Source organism: Schistocerca nitens, chromosome 2 (genome assembly GCF_023898315.1).
Source record: "Schistocerca nitens isolate TAMUIC-IGC-003100 chromosome 2, iqSchNite1.1, whole genome shotgun sequence".
Lineage (NCBI taxonomy): Eukaryota > Metazoa > Arthropoda > Insecta > Orthoptera > Acrididae > Schistocerca > Schistocerca nitens.
This window is the reverse complement of record NC_064615.1, coordinates 685578654-685593358: the sequence shown is the minus strand read 5'-3', so window position 1 is coordinate 685593358 and position 14705 is coordinate 685578654. Positions and strand designations below refer to the sequence as shown.

The 14705-nt window shown below is 40.9% G+C and overlaps 1 protein-coding gene across 1 annotated transcript in view; it reads left to right on the top strand.

Moving 5' to 3' along the window:
• The first annotated feature begins 2747 nt into the window (after positions 1–2747).
• The window catches only part of LOC126235251 (uncharacterized), a 41631-nt gene continuing 29673 nt past the window's right edge, over positions 2748–14705 (top strand). Inside the window, exon 1 of the mRNA XM_049943981.1 lies at positions 2748–2790. The gene's annotated coding sequence lies outside the window, so the exon portion shown is untranslated. The remainder of the gene's footprint in view (positions 2791–14705) is intronic.

Sequence of the window (14705 nt, the reverse complement as noted above, 5' to 3'; positions counted from 1 at the left end):
ACCAGTCCTAAGCACAGAAGGGAAAAGCAGAAAGGTGGAAGGAGTATGTAGAGGGTCTAGGCAAGTGAGATGCACTTGAAGGCAATATTATGGGAATGGAAGAGGACGTAGAGGGAGATGAAATGGGAGATATGATACTGCATGAAGAATTTGACACAGCACTGAAAAACCTAAGTCGAAACAAGGCCCCAGGAGTAGACAACATTCCGTTATAACTACTGGTAGCCTTGGGAGAGCCAGCAATGAAAAAATTCTTCCATCTGGTGAGGGAGATGTATGAAACAGGCGAAACACCCTCAGACTTCAAGAATAATATAATAATTTCGAATGACAGGCGTGAAAATTACCAAACTATCAGTTTAATAAGTCACTGCTGCAAAATACTAACACGAATTCTGTACAGACAAATGGAAAAACTGATAGACACCGATCATGGGGAAGATCAGTTTGGATTCCGTAGAAATGTTGGAACACGTGAGGCAATACTGACCCTACGACTTACCTTAGAAAATAGATTAAGGAGTCGCAAACCTACGTTTCTAGGATTTGTAGACTTAGAGAAAGCTTTTGACAATGTTGGCTGGAATACTCTCTTTCAAATTCTGAAGGTGGCAGGAGTAAAATACAGGGAGCGAAAGGCTATTTACAATTTGTACAGAAACCAGACGGCAGTTATAAAAATTGAGAGGCACGAAAGGGAAACAGTGGTTGAGAAGAGAGTGAGACGGGGTCGTAGCCTATCCCCGATGTTATTCAATCGACATGTTGAGCAAGCAGTAAAGGAAACAAAAGAAAAATTTGGAGTAGGAATAAAAATCCATGGAGAAAAAATAAAAACTCTGAGGTTTTCCGACGACCTGGAAGTGCAACTGAACGGAATGGACAGTGTCTTGAAAGGAGAACATAAGACGAACATCAACAAAAGCAAATGATGAAAATGGAATGTAATCGAATGAAATCACGTGACACTTAGAGAATTAGATAAGGAAATGAGGCACTTAAAGTAATAGCTGAGTTTAGCTATTTGGGGAGCAAAATAACAGATGGTGGCCGAAGCAGAGAGGATATAAAATGTAGACTGGCGATGGCAAGGAAAGCGTTTCTGAAGAAGAGAAATTTGTTGACATCGACTACAGATTTAAGTGTCAGAAAGTTTTTTTCTGAAAGTACTTGTAGACCTGTAACCCACTGACATCCTCCAATAAAGGCAATTTTATTTTACTTTGCTATTGTGACAAATATGTTAAAAGTACTGAAGAAACGAGACTGTAATTTCCCTAAAGGATATAAAACAGTGTTGAAAGATATTTAAATAAGTTTCATTTTATAAACGGTGCATTTCCAAGAGTGAAAGTTCGTGCAAGACTTCTGTACGATCTTCGGATATTTGGTTCGTGATGTTTGCTGTTAAATTTACATTACAGTATGAGGCTACACCGGCAGGTGTTTTTACAGATGATCGAAGTAATCGGTTGTCCGACTACACATGATCGAATCAGATGATAACTGTAACGCACTGTATCACTTTCCGAGGCTTCTATGCAAAGACGTACATACTACCACCAGTTTACAGGCGACAGGCGGAGATCTTCAGCTGCTCCTACACAACGAGATCCTCGAGAACCATTAATTACTATCTTACAATTACTGTCTTACGGTTTTAACTGAACTGAACTTAAATGAGGACTTTCCTTGACACGAAATAACTTAATTTCAAGACGCTTGCGTATTAGGCCTTGTTTATTTTATACTTACTTACTTCAGCAGATTATTTCCTTAAGGCGTAGGAGTATTAAAGCAAGTAACAACAGTTAGTTATTTATTTAACCCATGGCCACATGTGAATTGAAATTATAGGTAATGTTATAACACTGACCACGGGAGGCGAGTTTCTGAGTTCAGCTCCCGGTTCATCACACAGTAGTAATAAACCAGAAAGTTTAAAAACTAAAAATTCATTCCGACTGGTAAGGAAAAGTTTAGGGAGCTGTTTAGTGAGGAGGGACGCTACAAGATGCGAAGGCTTCAGAAGCCCTATAAATGTAGATGTGAGGGAAAATTGGTTTGAAATAAAATGACGAATTAAGTTATGAGAGGATATTGAAACGGTAAATGGGGAAGAAAGTAACTAAGGACAATCAAGAGTGGTATGTAAAACTTCTCTGTGTCATCCAGCGTGGTCGGACTAGAAAAGTAAGAATGTAAGAATGCTTCCAGAATGAGATTTTCACTCTGCAGCGGAGTGTGCGCTGATATGAAACTTCCTGGCAGATTAAAACTGTGTGCCCGACCGAGACTGGAACTCGGGACCTCTGCCTTTCGCGGGCAAGTGCTCTTGCCCGCGAAAGGCAAAGGTCCCGAGTTCGAGTCTCGGTCGGGCACACAGTTTTAATCTGCCAGGAAGTTTCAATGTAAGAATGCTTTAGAGAAATCTGCATTATGCATAACGCATCTCAGTCTTATCTCGAAGCCCCACTTCAGTCGTATCTTATCTACAGACGCATATTTCACGACGACAATTTTACACATATAATAATCCGTGACGTCATAAGTAATGACTCTGCGGATCCACGGGAATACAATGGGCTGGCAATAAAGCCCGCTTGTGTCAGTGATACCAGTCGAGGGCGACAGCGTAACACGACCCTTGAGTTGGAAAACAATGAGAACTGGTGGGAGGACACGTGTGCTGCTGCCTTTAAATTTCAGCGCATATCCTGCGTAACTTCTGTTTCTTCTAACATTTGAGCGAAACTGAAGGTGACGCGCTAGCACTGGAAAACGATACAGGTACTGCGTTTTTGTTGGGAACTTACAAGGTTCTATTTGTAGTTCTTCTTTATAATAGTTCATTTTAATATTTCCTCAGTTAAATATCCTCCGTTACACGAGATGAACAAGAATTCCATCGACAAGCTTTCAAAGGTTGTCCAGAGATACCTTCCGAGTGTTTTGGTATAAGGGACCTGTAGTCTACGGCAGCCCGTTACAGAGTAATAACTTGATTATGAGGTATTCCGTTTGTTATCGCAATAACCCTTCTTTCTATGAAAATACTGCTTAAACAACTGCTGCAGATGCAGTGCGATGCGCCAGAGCCATATGCCGAACACTAAGGTCTTCCCTCTCGGTGACGTCACGTGGCCGACCGGAGTCCAGTCTCCTTGCGACCGTACATTCTCGTGACCACCCATGCTTGCAGCCATGTACAGTGGACATCTGGCTACTTGTAGCAATATTACACGACCCCGTTCAAATTCAGTGCCGTGTTGATAATGGTGTGTTTGTCACCTTTCTTGACTAAGATAACTTACCATGTCCAACTTCAAAGGCAACTAACGCTCACGACCGTTATAATGTTGTGGTGCGCGTACTGTAAGACCTTCGGTACACACACCATCAGATTATCTGACTTGTCGCTCTAACGAAGTAGGCGAGTGTCAGCAATATGTCTTGTGGTCTTATCGTGGCGTGTTTATCTTCTGCCATTAGGTCAAACGATAGAAATGCCACTTGCACGCTTAGAGTAGCAGATTGACGGTGACCAACTTTAAACAAAACTTGATTAATTTTCACACACATTTATTAAAATAATAAAAAGCATAGACATTACGTAACTTGATTCTGGATGCTGTTTACAATTGACAATCTGAAGTTCCTTCGGTCTTGGTACGTTAATCATATTCTCACATATCTCTGATACTTGACAAAGTGTCTATACATTTATCTTCATGGCTATGTACAGGAATATGGTAATCTTATTAGGCGCAGACTGATACTTGACTAAGATTGGTACAGACTGGTGCAGACAAATGCAGACTGACTGATCGGAGGTCTGTGCACTCGTTATAATACCTCGCACGTTCAGGTATCACTGCGCGAGTGTGATCCGCGAGGAGAAAAGGTTCTACGTTAGCAGCATTCTCATTTTTTTTTCTTTATTGTGATTTTAAACACCTTATACAAAGGCGGGCTGTCAGCAGCACAATACGCCGCTCTTCAGCCTCGAGTTTGACAAGTAGCACATAAAGGTGGCACAGAGAAGACAGTCAAAACGGTGGGCAAAAAATGTAGACACTAAAAATCGAAAAAACATGGAGCCGTTCACGCTGGACGAGAAACAGCACTAACACTAGGCGACACGGTGCACAGAACATGGATGATGGCGACGGCATGTGAACGGTGGTGGCGTGACGGCGAACAACACTACACACAAACGAAGGCAGACACACGAAACACTGACGGCGACGATCTCCGGCGCGCGAATGTTCACTGAGCGTGTACGAGTCCGGGGACCTGCCAAGAGTGGAGGTGGAGGAGGAGGAGGAGGGGAATGGGAGAGGGGAGAGCAGAGATGCCATGGGCAGAGGAGAGAGGGGGAGGGAGGAAGGGGGAGGGGAAGCCCGGGGGAAGATGGGAGGAGGGAAGGGAAGGGAGGGAGGGAGGGAGGGAAGGTGCCTAAACGAAAGGACACAGGAAGGGGGGGGAGGATCAAAGTTGATAGGAGGGGTAGATGGAGGGGAGGAGGACATCATCAGGGAGGGGGAGCTGGCGGAAGCCACCTTGGGAGAGGGTAAGGAGGGTGGAGAGATGGAGACCGGGTGGGACGTGGGAATACAGGCGCGGCAGCGGGCGGGGGTGGGAGAGGATCGGGGAGACTAGCGGGTGAGGAGGATCGAGTTTACGGGAGGTGTACAGGACCCATATCCTTTCAAGGAAAAGGAGGAGTTGGGGGAAGGGGATGAGATCGTACAGGATCCGCGTGGGGGAGGGGAGACGGATGCGATAGGCGAGGCGGAGAGCATGGCGTTCAAGGATTTGGAGGGATTTGGTAGGGGGGGCGGAGATCCAAGCTGGATGGGCATAACAAAGGATAGGGCAGATGAGGGATTTATAGGTGTGGAGGATGGTGGAGGGGTCCAGACCCCACGTACGGCCAGAGAGGAGCTTGAGGAGACTGCAGCATTCTCATTGGCTGTGTTACATATTAATACGCGGATCGGCGGAAGCAGAATTTGCTCCGTCTCTAAGGCAGCGCCATCTCGTAGTGCGGAGACGGACGATCACTGCGCCTGCGCTGTTGTGCTTAGCGGGGCACGCTCTAGTGGGAAAGTGGTGTACGCGCTGACTACGCGGAACTATGTACACAACAAATCTGTACTTAAAGCAAACCTGATTTGCATCCTCACAGCCACATCCTCAGATGCGACTGGCGCGAAATTTTTATAGACATCATCTTTAGGATGTGGAAACACGCCCACCAACTATCCTTTACGTCACACAACTCCTTCTTTGTGTTGAAATTTTTTGTTCCTGTCACATGTGTACCTGGTGGACCATTTTAATCCATAATGGGGAATAACTCGGGACGGACATGAGATACAGCAAAATGTTTTATATAAAAGTTGTAGTTGGCAAAAAGCGTTACGCATTGCTACTAATAACCGTGACCTTGAAAATGATTTTCAAGCTGATATGGAGACTAAAGTGATTTTTTCAAATGGGAACCATAATATTTGATTGCAAATTTGAAAAGAGCGGCAAATTTTACTTATAAAATGATACATTGTTCAAGGTTATAGCAAGACTGAATGAAGGTGTAACAAGCCAATAGATTTTTAGTTGGAGTTCGGATTGACTCGAAATAGAGGAGGATGCAAAATAAATGTTAGATAAAAATTGCGAGGGGCATAAGGGGTGATGATGTATCATTATCAGTAACCATGATTTTAAAGGTAATTATCAAAGGTCAATCGAATGTTGTGTTTTATTACGTAGAAACACTTATTTGTGACTTCGGATTTCGAAATAATGGAGAGAGATTTGAACTTTAAATTTTAATTAAGTTGTTAGTAGGCAAAAACAAATACATCACAATGTACATTTTTTTGACATTTGCAAGACAGCGCAAACATAAATCAAACGTAGATCATTAATTTACAAGTCGTTGAGTGAGTCCCCTCGACTCTCATACCTCAGGATGCCGTTCCAGATTGTATCTCACATTGTATTTAGCTGTTTCCCTCTTCTATTCCGAGGCAATCCTATTAGACCTAAAAATTATTTGCTTATTTGAACTTCATCGAACCTCGCTGTGGTCTTGAATAATGTATCATTTTATATGTATAATTTGGCGCTGTTATGAAATCGTAAATCAAATGTTAGCTTATCCATTAAAAAAGTTAACCCCAAGTCTCCTTGAAAATCACGTTCAAGGTCATGGCCATTAGTAGCAACATGTGACCCTCTTCACCACCTACAACTTTTATCCAAAACATTTTACCGAATCTGATCCCTAGTCCGAATTATTCTCCATTATGGATTAAAATGGTCCAACCTGTATGTGTGTGTGTTTGTGTGAGTGTGTGTGTGTGTGTGTGTGTGTGTGTGTGTGTGTGTGTGTGTGTGTGTGCGCGCGTTCCACATCTTCTAAACTTCTGGAGCGATTTCAACCAAACTTGGTACACATATTCTTCACTGTCAGACAACAATTGCTACAGGAGTAACAATGACTACTATCATAGCTTAACAAATATAACGTTATTAACACTGAGATGCCTGCCAAATTGTCGCCTTGTGAAAGACGTTTCAATTTATTACTTCTTTGTTATTAACTTTGTTGGCAACACAGGCAAACAATTTGCAAACAGAATCCACATATGTCACAAAATGTACCGGTGCAAATATATTCTTGTAAGACACGTAGTTCAGGAGATATGACGTCATTAGCGCTGAGATGCGTGAAAAAACGCTGCATCACGCACGAAGTTTTAATACATTTATTCTTTACTACCAGAACACTCCTACAGTCATGTCAGCTAAAGGAAATTCGTAACACCTGGCAGCGCTCTTGACAGCTTTCCACTGCGAAGCGCAAACGCGTCTAGGGGGAAGCAATAGACATCTAAAGAGCTATGAAGAGGTGTTGACATAGAGAGCAGCTGCGCCCAGCGTATGGAAACTGTCTAGGATAGTGTACTTATACATTTGTATATTATAAATATTTCTTTGCGCTGTTGTTTCGTATATATACAAGTTAGAGCTCATTCTAACCGTCGTGTGAGGCATCAGCAACATGCCAACACACTCTTCGGATGTATATGCCGTGATTATTCCCCCTCAATACCCACGGTGCATGTGGCAGTGTAAGGATACGTTCTATAGTCTAATTCAGTGGTATTCAATCATTATGCCCCGTGTATCTCCAAAGGCAATTTTCCATTCCAGCCTGTAACACTAGGGCGTAGGCCCTTGGCCTAGTCCTAGTGTAATCTTTAATTCAAATTATACATAACCATATCGAAAGTAGATTATAAAATTTACAACTTATTAAATGCTACAAAAAGTAAGGTTATAGTATAAATATATTAAATAAATACAAGCACTACTTTACTGATAGCACACATAGAAAGAAGAATTATATGAATTTGTATACTTTCTGACTTGTTAATTATATGGCTGTGGTTGTTTTCTACACACCAGCTTCGCCAGCTTTGTTAGTGCGAGTGTTTGTGATGATTCTGGATTAAACCGAATGCAGAGAAACACATCTCGCACAGAGAATTGTAGGAGAGTGGCTGAAGGTACGTAATGACAGTGCCACTAAGTCCAGTATACTCTTTGCGTGACTGAGACAAGCTACCACAATCTGTTTTCGATTTTTATTTTCAGTGAACTGTTAATGGACATTCCCAAAAAAATTTCTTTTCATTTTACCGGAAGATCTGGGAAATTTATGGCGGTGGTGCAAATCGGATTTGTATAATCCGTTCTTGTATATTATCGTCTTTCTGTGTTTTTGGAAATTATTTTTGACTACTATGTGGAAAACTGTAAAATTCCCTTTATTAACGCAATCAATCCTAATTTTGGATTGATTGCGTTAATAAAGGTTGTTGCAAAACCCCTTTTCTTTCTGACAATGTTTAAAAATATTTCTGTCAAAACTTTGGAGCTGAAGATTAAGCTCGTTAAATACGTTGAATAAACCAGTAAAATAGTTTAATTAAAAAATCCGCTCTTCATCTTCAAAATGCTTCACCAAATCGGATTTGTAAGAAAACATTTTACCTCTAGAACGAAATTTTCATTCTGCAGCAGAGAGTGCGCTGATGTGAAACTTCCTGACAAATTAAAACGGTGCGTCGGACCGACAGTCTAACGCAGGACCTTTGCCTTTTATTAGCAAGTGCTCTGCTGTACTTGTCCGCTTAAGGCAAAGGTCCCGAATTCGAGTCTTGGTCCACAACACTGTTTAATCTGCCGCGAGTTTCAACGTTTTACGTCTTTTTCAGTTCAAAAAGGCAAGTCAATATGCGTCCTCGCGTGACCAGCGAAAGTAGGTGTGCAAAAATAATTCAATGTGTGTAGCTTCCATCCCCTTAGCGTCCGCTGCCTCGCTCGCGTAGACTATGTAGCCTGCAGAGATTTTTTCTTTTGTTTTTATTTAATCGAATTTTTATGTTTAATAAACGTAAACATGATAAACACGATTCGTTCACAAATTGCAGTACTTCCTAACTTTTTCACGATAATTAAGGACCGAATGTACTTCTGACCGAAAAATCATTGAGGTAGCTGCAGTCCAAAGCTTTTGTTAATCATGCCTCTGGCGTTCTTGTGGAGATATTTCCATAGCAACTTTCATCACCTAGTAAATGTTTCTTTATATCTAATCGAGTAGTGTAATACCAGTTTTCATAAATTTTGCTTCATAATTTGTTAATGTAACGAAATATTTTCTTAAAAATTTTCATCCCGTATTGCACTTTATTAGGGGTTGAATTTCCAGAAACACATTTTTTTTTATTTCTGACGGAGAAGTAAAATACTAATTGTCGTAGATGTAGACTTAGAAAGCCGTTAGTAGTTTTTTATAATTAGTTATTTTCAAAAAGACTTTCACCCACTACTTTACTCGTTTAGTGGCTGAGAAACCAAATACCAGTTTTCGTAGTTCTTGCTTCAAAAATCCCTTAATAGCGACATACTTTCAAAACGCCTTTCTTCCCTTATTTAGTACGCTTAGGAATGAAATTTCGGACAAGCCCTTCTTAAAGGATGCCTACAATATAAGTTCCACACACTCCCCAAACTTCAGCTTTCTATCCTTAGCGGATTGTGCCGGGAGAAGATGAGTCCGACCCTATTTTACCTCCTTAGGGGTTGAATTTTGAAAAACAGTGAAGCACTTATTTTTCATCTCTAACCGAGAAGCCAAACACCGGTTTTCAAAGATTTAGCTTTAGAAATGCTTTCGAAACAAAATATTTTCATAATATGATTCAACTATTTCACCCCCTCAGGTATTGAATTTCCAGACATACGTATGTTTTATTTCTAACAGAAAAGCCAAATACAAATATTCAAAGATTTAGCTTCAAAAATGCTTGCCCAATGAAATATTTTCATAAAAATTTTCATCCCTCTTTTCACCCCATAGGGACTGATTTCCAAAAACAGTGAAAATCGTAGTCTTTTATTTCTAACTGAGAAGCCATTTCAAATTTTCATTGATTTAGCTGTAAAAATGGTTTCAGAATAAAATATTTTCATGAAGACCCGCAGTCCCTATTTTACGCTCTTACGGGTTCAATTCTCAAAGACACTGTAGCATGTATTTTTTTTTTAATTGTAACCGAGAAGTCAAATACCAATTTCCATGGATGTACTTTAGCAGTTCTTTAACAAAGATATATTTTCAAAACAAGCTTTCACCAAATGCTTCACTTCCATACGGCTAAATTTTGAAAATGCTGAACATGCATTTTTTAAATTTCTGACCAAGAAACCAAATACCGATTTTCGTAGGTCTAGCTTCAAAATTGCCTTAATAGGACATTTTTCAAAAAAATCCTTCCTCACTTATTTCACCCTTTAGAGCTGCAATTTCGAAAAATCCCTCCTTAAACAACGCCTACAATAGCACATTTTTTAAAGTGTAAATACGGAATATATAATTAGGTCAGTATCATCAAACACACCCACCGAGTCATCGATTTCAATAGCAAATTTTTCACCCATTTTAGTATTTTCTACCGTTTGGTGAACAATACCTTGTCCCATATCAGGACTTCAGCGGAATTTTGTGTGTAACATTTTATCTGCTATAATCAAAGAATCGGGAATAATAAGAGATTCGACTGCTATATAAGGTGATTTAATGCTAACTCAAACGATGTATCCAGTTCCACCTTTGTTGATTTTGTAAAATTGTGTATTAAAATGACTGAAATGGCTCTAAACTCTATGGAACTTAACATCTGAGGACATCAGTCCCCTAGACTTAGAACTACTTAAATCTAACTAATCTAAGGACATCACACACATCCATGCCCGAGGCAGGATTTGATCCTGAGACCATAGCAGCAGCGTGGTTCCGGACTGAAGCGCCTAGAACCGCTCGGCCACGGCGGCGGGCTAAAATTAGGTGTTATGTTTGAACTTTTATTTAAATTTTCTTCTTTGTGGACGGAAAATTCTACTGACTTGTCTTTATAATTGGTAATTGACGACCAATCCAGTTGTCTGTGACGTACGGATGCTTTCATAGAATTGTTCGACAGGGTCTGGTAGCAAATAATACACAGCGGAAGTGATGGATCACATAAAGTCGATACGAAGCCTTATTTAACGTGTGATACAATGTATTATCTATATTTCACATTTCTCAGGTTTTTCGACTTGCACAAATGTGCCGGTCGGGGTGACCGAGAGGTTCTAGGCGCTACAGTCGGGAACTGCGCGACCGCTGCGGTCGCAGGTTCGAATCCTGCCTCGGGCATGGATGTGTGTGATGTCCTTAGGTTAGTTAGGTTTAAGTAGTTCTAAATTCTAGGGGACTGATGACCTCAGAAGTTAAGTCCCATAGTGCTCAGAGCCATTTGAACCATTTTTTTGCACAAATGTGGTTCTACCTCAACGCAGTTTTTATCGATGTCCCGCCTTGGAGCACGCATTGTCGCACTTTTCACTGGCGGTGATTCAACACTAAAAATTAGTTCACAAATATAAAGAATTAGATGTGAGACTTCGAGTAAAGAAAAGAAACTTACACGCCTCAGTCACGAAAATATATTGACAGTGAACCCCTTGAGTGAGGAGTCGCAAAACGCCAATGATGTCTGCGGCATTCGACGACGCACATATTACCCATCATGCAATCACAAAATTGGCTGCTAATTTCAGCAGTTGGTGGGACTGGGGGTATCCAGTGGTGATTACAGAATGAGGCTACGGAGCGTAGTTGAACTGCTCAGTCGACGAGTAACTAACAGCAGTGTTACATTGCTAGTGGTGTTGACACAAAGCAGAGCGATGGCATCGATAAACAAAGCAAAAATTACAGTATATCTGCAACAATAGTTGCCGAAGTTGGAAAGGAACAGGACGAATTTCGCAGACTGAGAAAGACGTGACAGATGACGTATTAGTACTTCTGCATTATGATTCAGTGGATTGTGTGGTGTCGTATATGCTCGACTGTGCGGACGAAGTACATGAGTAGTACAGTGTTGACGGTACGTGCTGAACAAGTGAAATTGGTACTGGAACAGGTATCGAGCCATTTAGTCCTTCATCATCCTTGTCAGCCAGGGAGCCACAAATCCCGTCTCCAGTGAAACTTAGTGAATGACAATCGTCCAAGGAGGGGGTACGAAACATAATTGGTAGATCATCCGCAGCATAACAAAAAACGATTATGATCCGATATCGAATAAGTCCTCACCAATATGGCCATGTAGAGCATAAGAAAAACTACGGATAGTCAAGGGAGGACAAAGCGCACTTGTTTTCAAAAACTGGTGTCCGCGCGTTTCAAGGATGCTCTATACAATTTTCAGGATATGCATGATAGTGATTTACTGCGTTATGCACTTCAAATAGTACGCGACATAGATTACAGTGATTTTAAGGTATGCAGTGAATGCTTGCATAACTTCAAACAGTGCTACAGAACTGGAAGGCAAAATTTCAAACAAAGCGTCAACTTTACGATGCACAGAAAACTGCGAGATGAGCCCGAAATTTATAGATGAGATGAATAAATTTATATCATCATTCAGTAAGGAATCTGTTTTCAACTCCGACCAGTCGCGATTTGAAGAGGAAATTCATATGAAAGGAACCCTGAAAATTAGCGGTACCTGGAGAGTTGTATCAGGTCAGCTAACATCAATACCTTAACGCATTCGTATACAATTACACAGACTGTTAATCTGGATGATAAATTGGTTGGAAAGTTATTGAGATACGAGAAGTTGGAGGTGTTCAGTCCCCGACGATTCTTTCTCGTGTGTGTGATTTTGCAAGGGCAGTGGGGGATATTTACGTCACAGCAAGCAAGAGTGGGTATATGGGTGTAAGAAAACTACAGTTACGCTATTAGCACTGTTTTTGGCCAACAGCTGGTCAAAATAACTCGCTTTTGCTTGATTTCTGACTAGTGTATAAAAATTATACTACTGAAAATTGTGTGACTTTGGAATTCAGCCTCTGGATGTTCGTTTTTCCGTGCCTCTAAAACATACTGTCGAACTATCTGCAGATACTCCTTAAAGAACAGCTCGACGACAGACTGTTTCACATTTCGTTGCATGCCATCACGTTCTATCATTTCTCATCACCCCGTACCACTAACATGATTCTGTATGTGATCTTTAAGAGTGGATATCTAGCTGAACGTCCTACACGCTTTGTGACTTCCAAGGAGTTCGCCTTCGATCTTGATGCTGCGAACGCTTGTTATCTCTGTGACACACCAGTTTTCATTCTATGTGCAAGTTAATGGTTTGTTTTGAACATTTCTTGAAATGTCAACGATGTCCGTTTTGTGAAAAGTAAAACATATATCCCTGCACCTCCCGAACACTCATTTTCTGTCGCCCTCCTGATGCTCATGGTGATAATTTAGCAGCTAATATATTTCCTGTCATAATTGTTAACACAGCACTTTCAAATGAGCCTTGCTTAAGACTGAACTTGTGACCTAACACTCAAAGGGTTCCCTGTGAGCTCTGAAAGATTATAAATCATTTTTTAACATGCATCTGCAGGCACTGTTATTATTGAAATAAACAACACAAATGATTAGCAAGTGCAGTGGTAAGATGTCATGGTTGGGTAGACTGGTGAGGTGAGCAAAATCGACTCTAGGATATAGACCAATTCAGATCTCTCTGGATGAAATATTCTTCGTTATTTGCGATCATTCTCGCAGCGCTGAGGGCACACGTACCCCAGCTTATGTAATCTACATGACACCAAACGGCTAAGTGAGGGCGCTTGTAGCACCTTGACACCATCAAATCTCGTGCACAGATCGTTTGGAGGAGGCACTGAGTTAAGCGTTTATTTGAACTTTTCGCTTAAATTAACATTCCCTTACCTGAACGTCCATTATTCAGCTCATTATCTATAGAATGTTGCACCTTTCCCCACCCCCCCCCACCTCCTCACCCCCACCCCACACCCCCCAAACTCAGAACTGTTTTACCTGTAGATCCCCAATTAAACTCGAGAGAAACTTCATGTAAATTGATTCGTACGCAGTAAGTTTAAGTAGATCAGCTACGTGATAAAAAATTAATGTTCTGTTTAAAAAGTTATGCCTCGCGACTGTAACTCTCTGGAAAATAAATAATTAAACTCTGCGCACATCTCAGCAGGAATAGTAACGATTTTTATATTCACCTATCTAAGTAAATATTCCTACCACTTATTGTTTTGTAAGTCACAGAGGAAAACATTTTCTGTAAACATTCTGTGTATATACACAGGGCGAATCAAAATTCTCACGTTCAGGCAATACAGTGACACTCTTTGCGTACTAACAGTATAAAAAAATTTTTCGTCCCGCATACATATCCGGTTACAAAAGGACCTCAAAGAACGTCAATTTGGCAAAAATGTAATCACATGTCCGGCAAGTATCTTCATGCAATAAGCTGTAGTTATCCTCCCCAGTGGGTGGAGTTTTTTGTTAGAATTCTCGAGTTCATGAGGGCGATTCCTGTGTAGTTCCAACTTTTTTACATCTCCACGTTCATAATTTGTATAGTTATTTCTCTCCTATGACTGCGTTCATTACGAGATTCCACTACGAATCAAAGATAAAGGCAATATATGTATTTGTTTGAATATTTACAATATTTTCGCTTAATAACACCATGATTAAATCTAACAAACAAATTTTTCTACTTAGGCGTCTACGAGTTAAAGAGCAACGAATGTCCAGTAAAGTATGTGGAGAGACTAGACGAAGCTTCCAAAGTACATTTAAGAAACACGTAAATGCATTTAGGTACGACACCCCCAACAAATCTGCCACAGCTGCTCATAATAACGACACAGGACATGCTTTTAACAATACAGATTGTAAAGTGTGTAGCAACGAAGCAATGGAGAGGATGTTATTATGAGTGGCCGATATCCTCTTTCTACAACACAAATGCATACATGGATTGATACAGTTCTTTATTTACAAGAAGTGGAACATTTACTTGAGTTGAATGGAGTCCATGTTTCTGGTAGAAGCTCATCCATATTAATTCCGCTATAGTCACTAATCTAGTCGCTATGTACTATTGTTGCCTGTGACGGACCATACCTGCTCTGCGAGTAAACTGACAAGACACCCAACTGAATGAGTGAGCGAGTGAGTGAGTGAGTGAGTGAGGCCCTTCGGCCAGCGGCGGCAGCCTGAA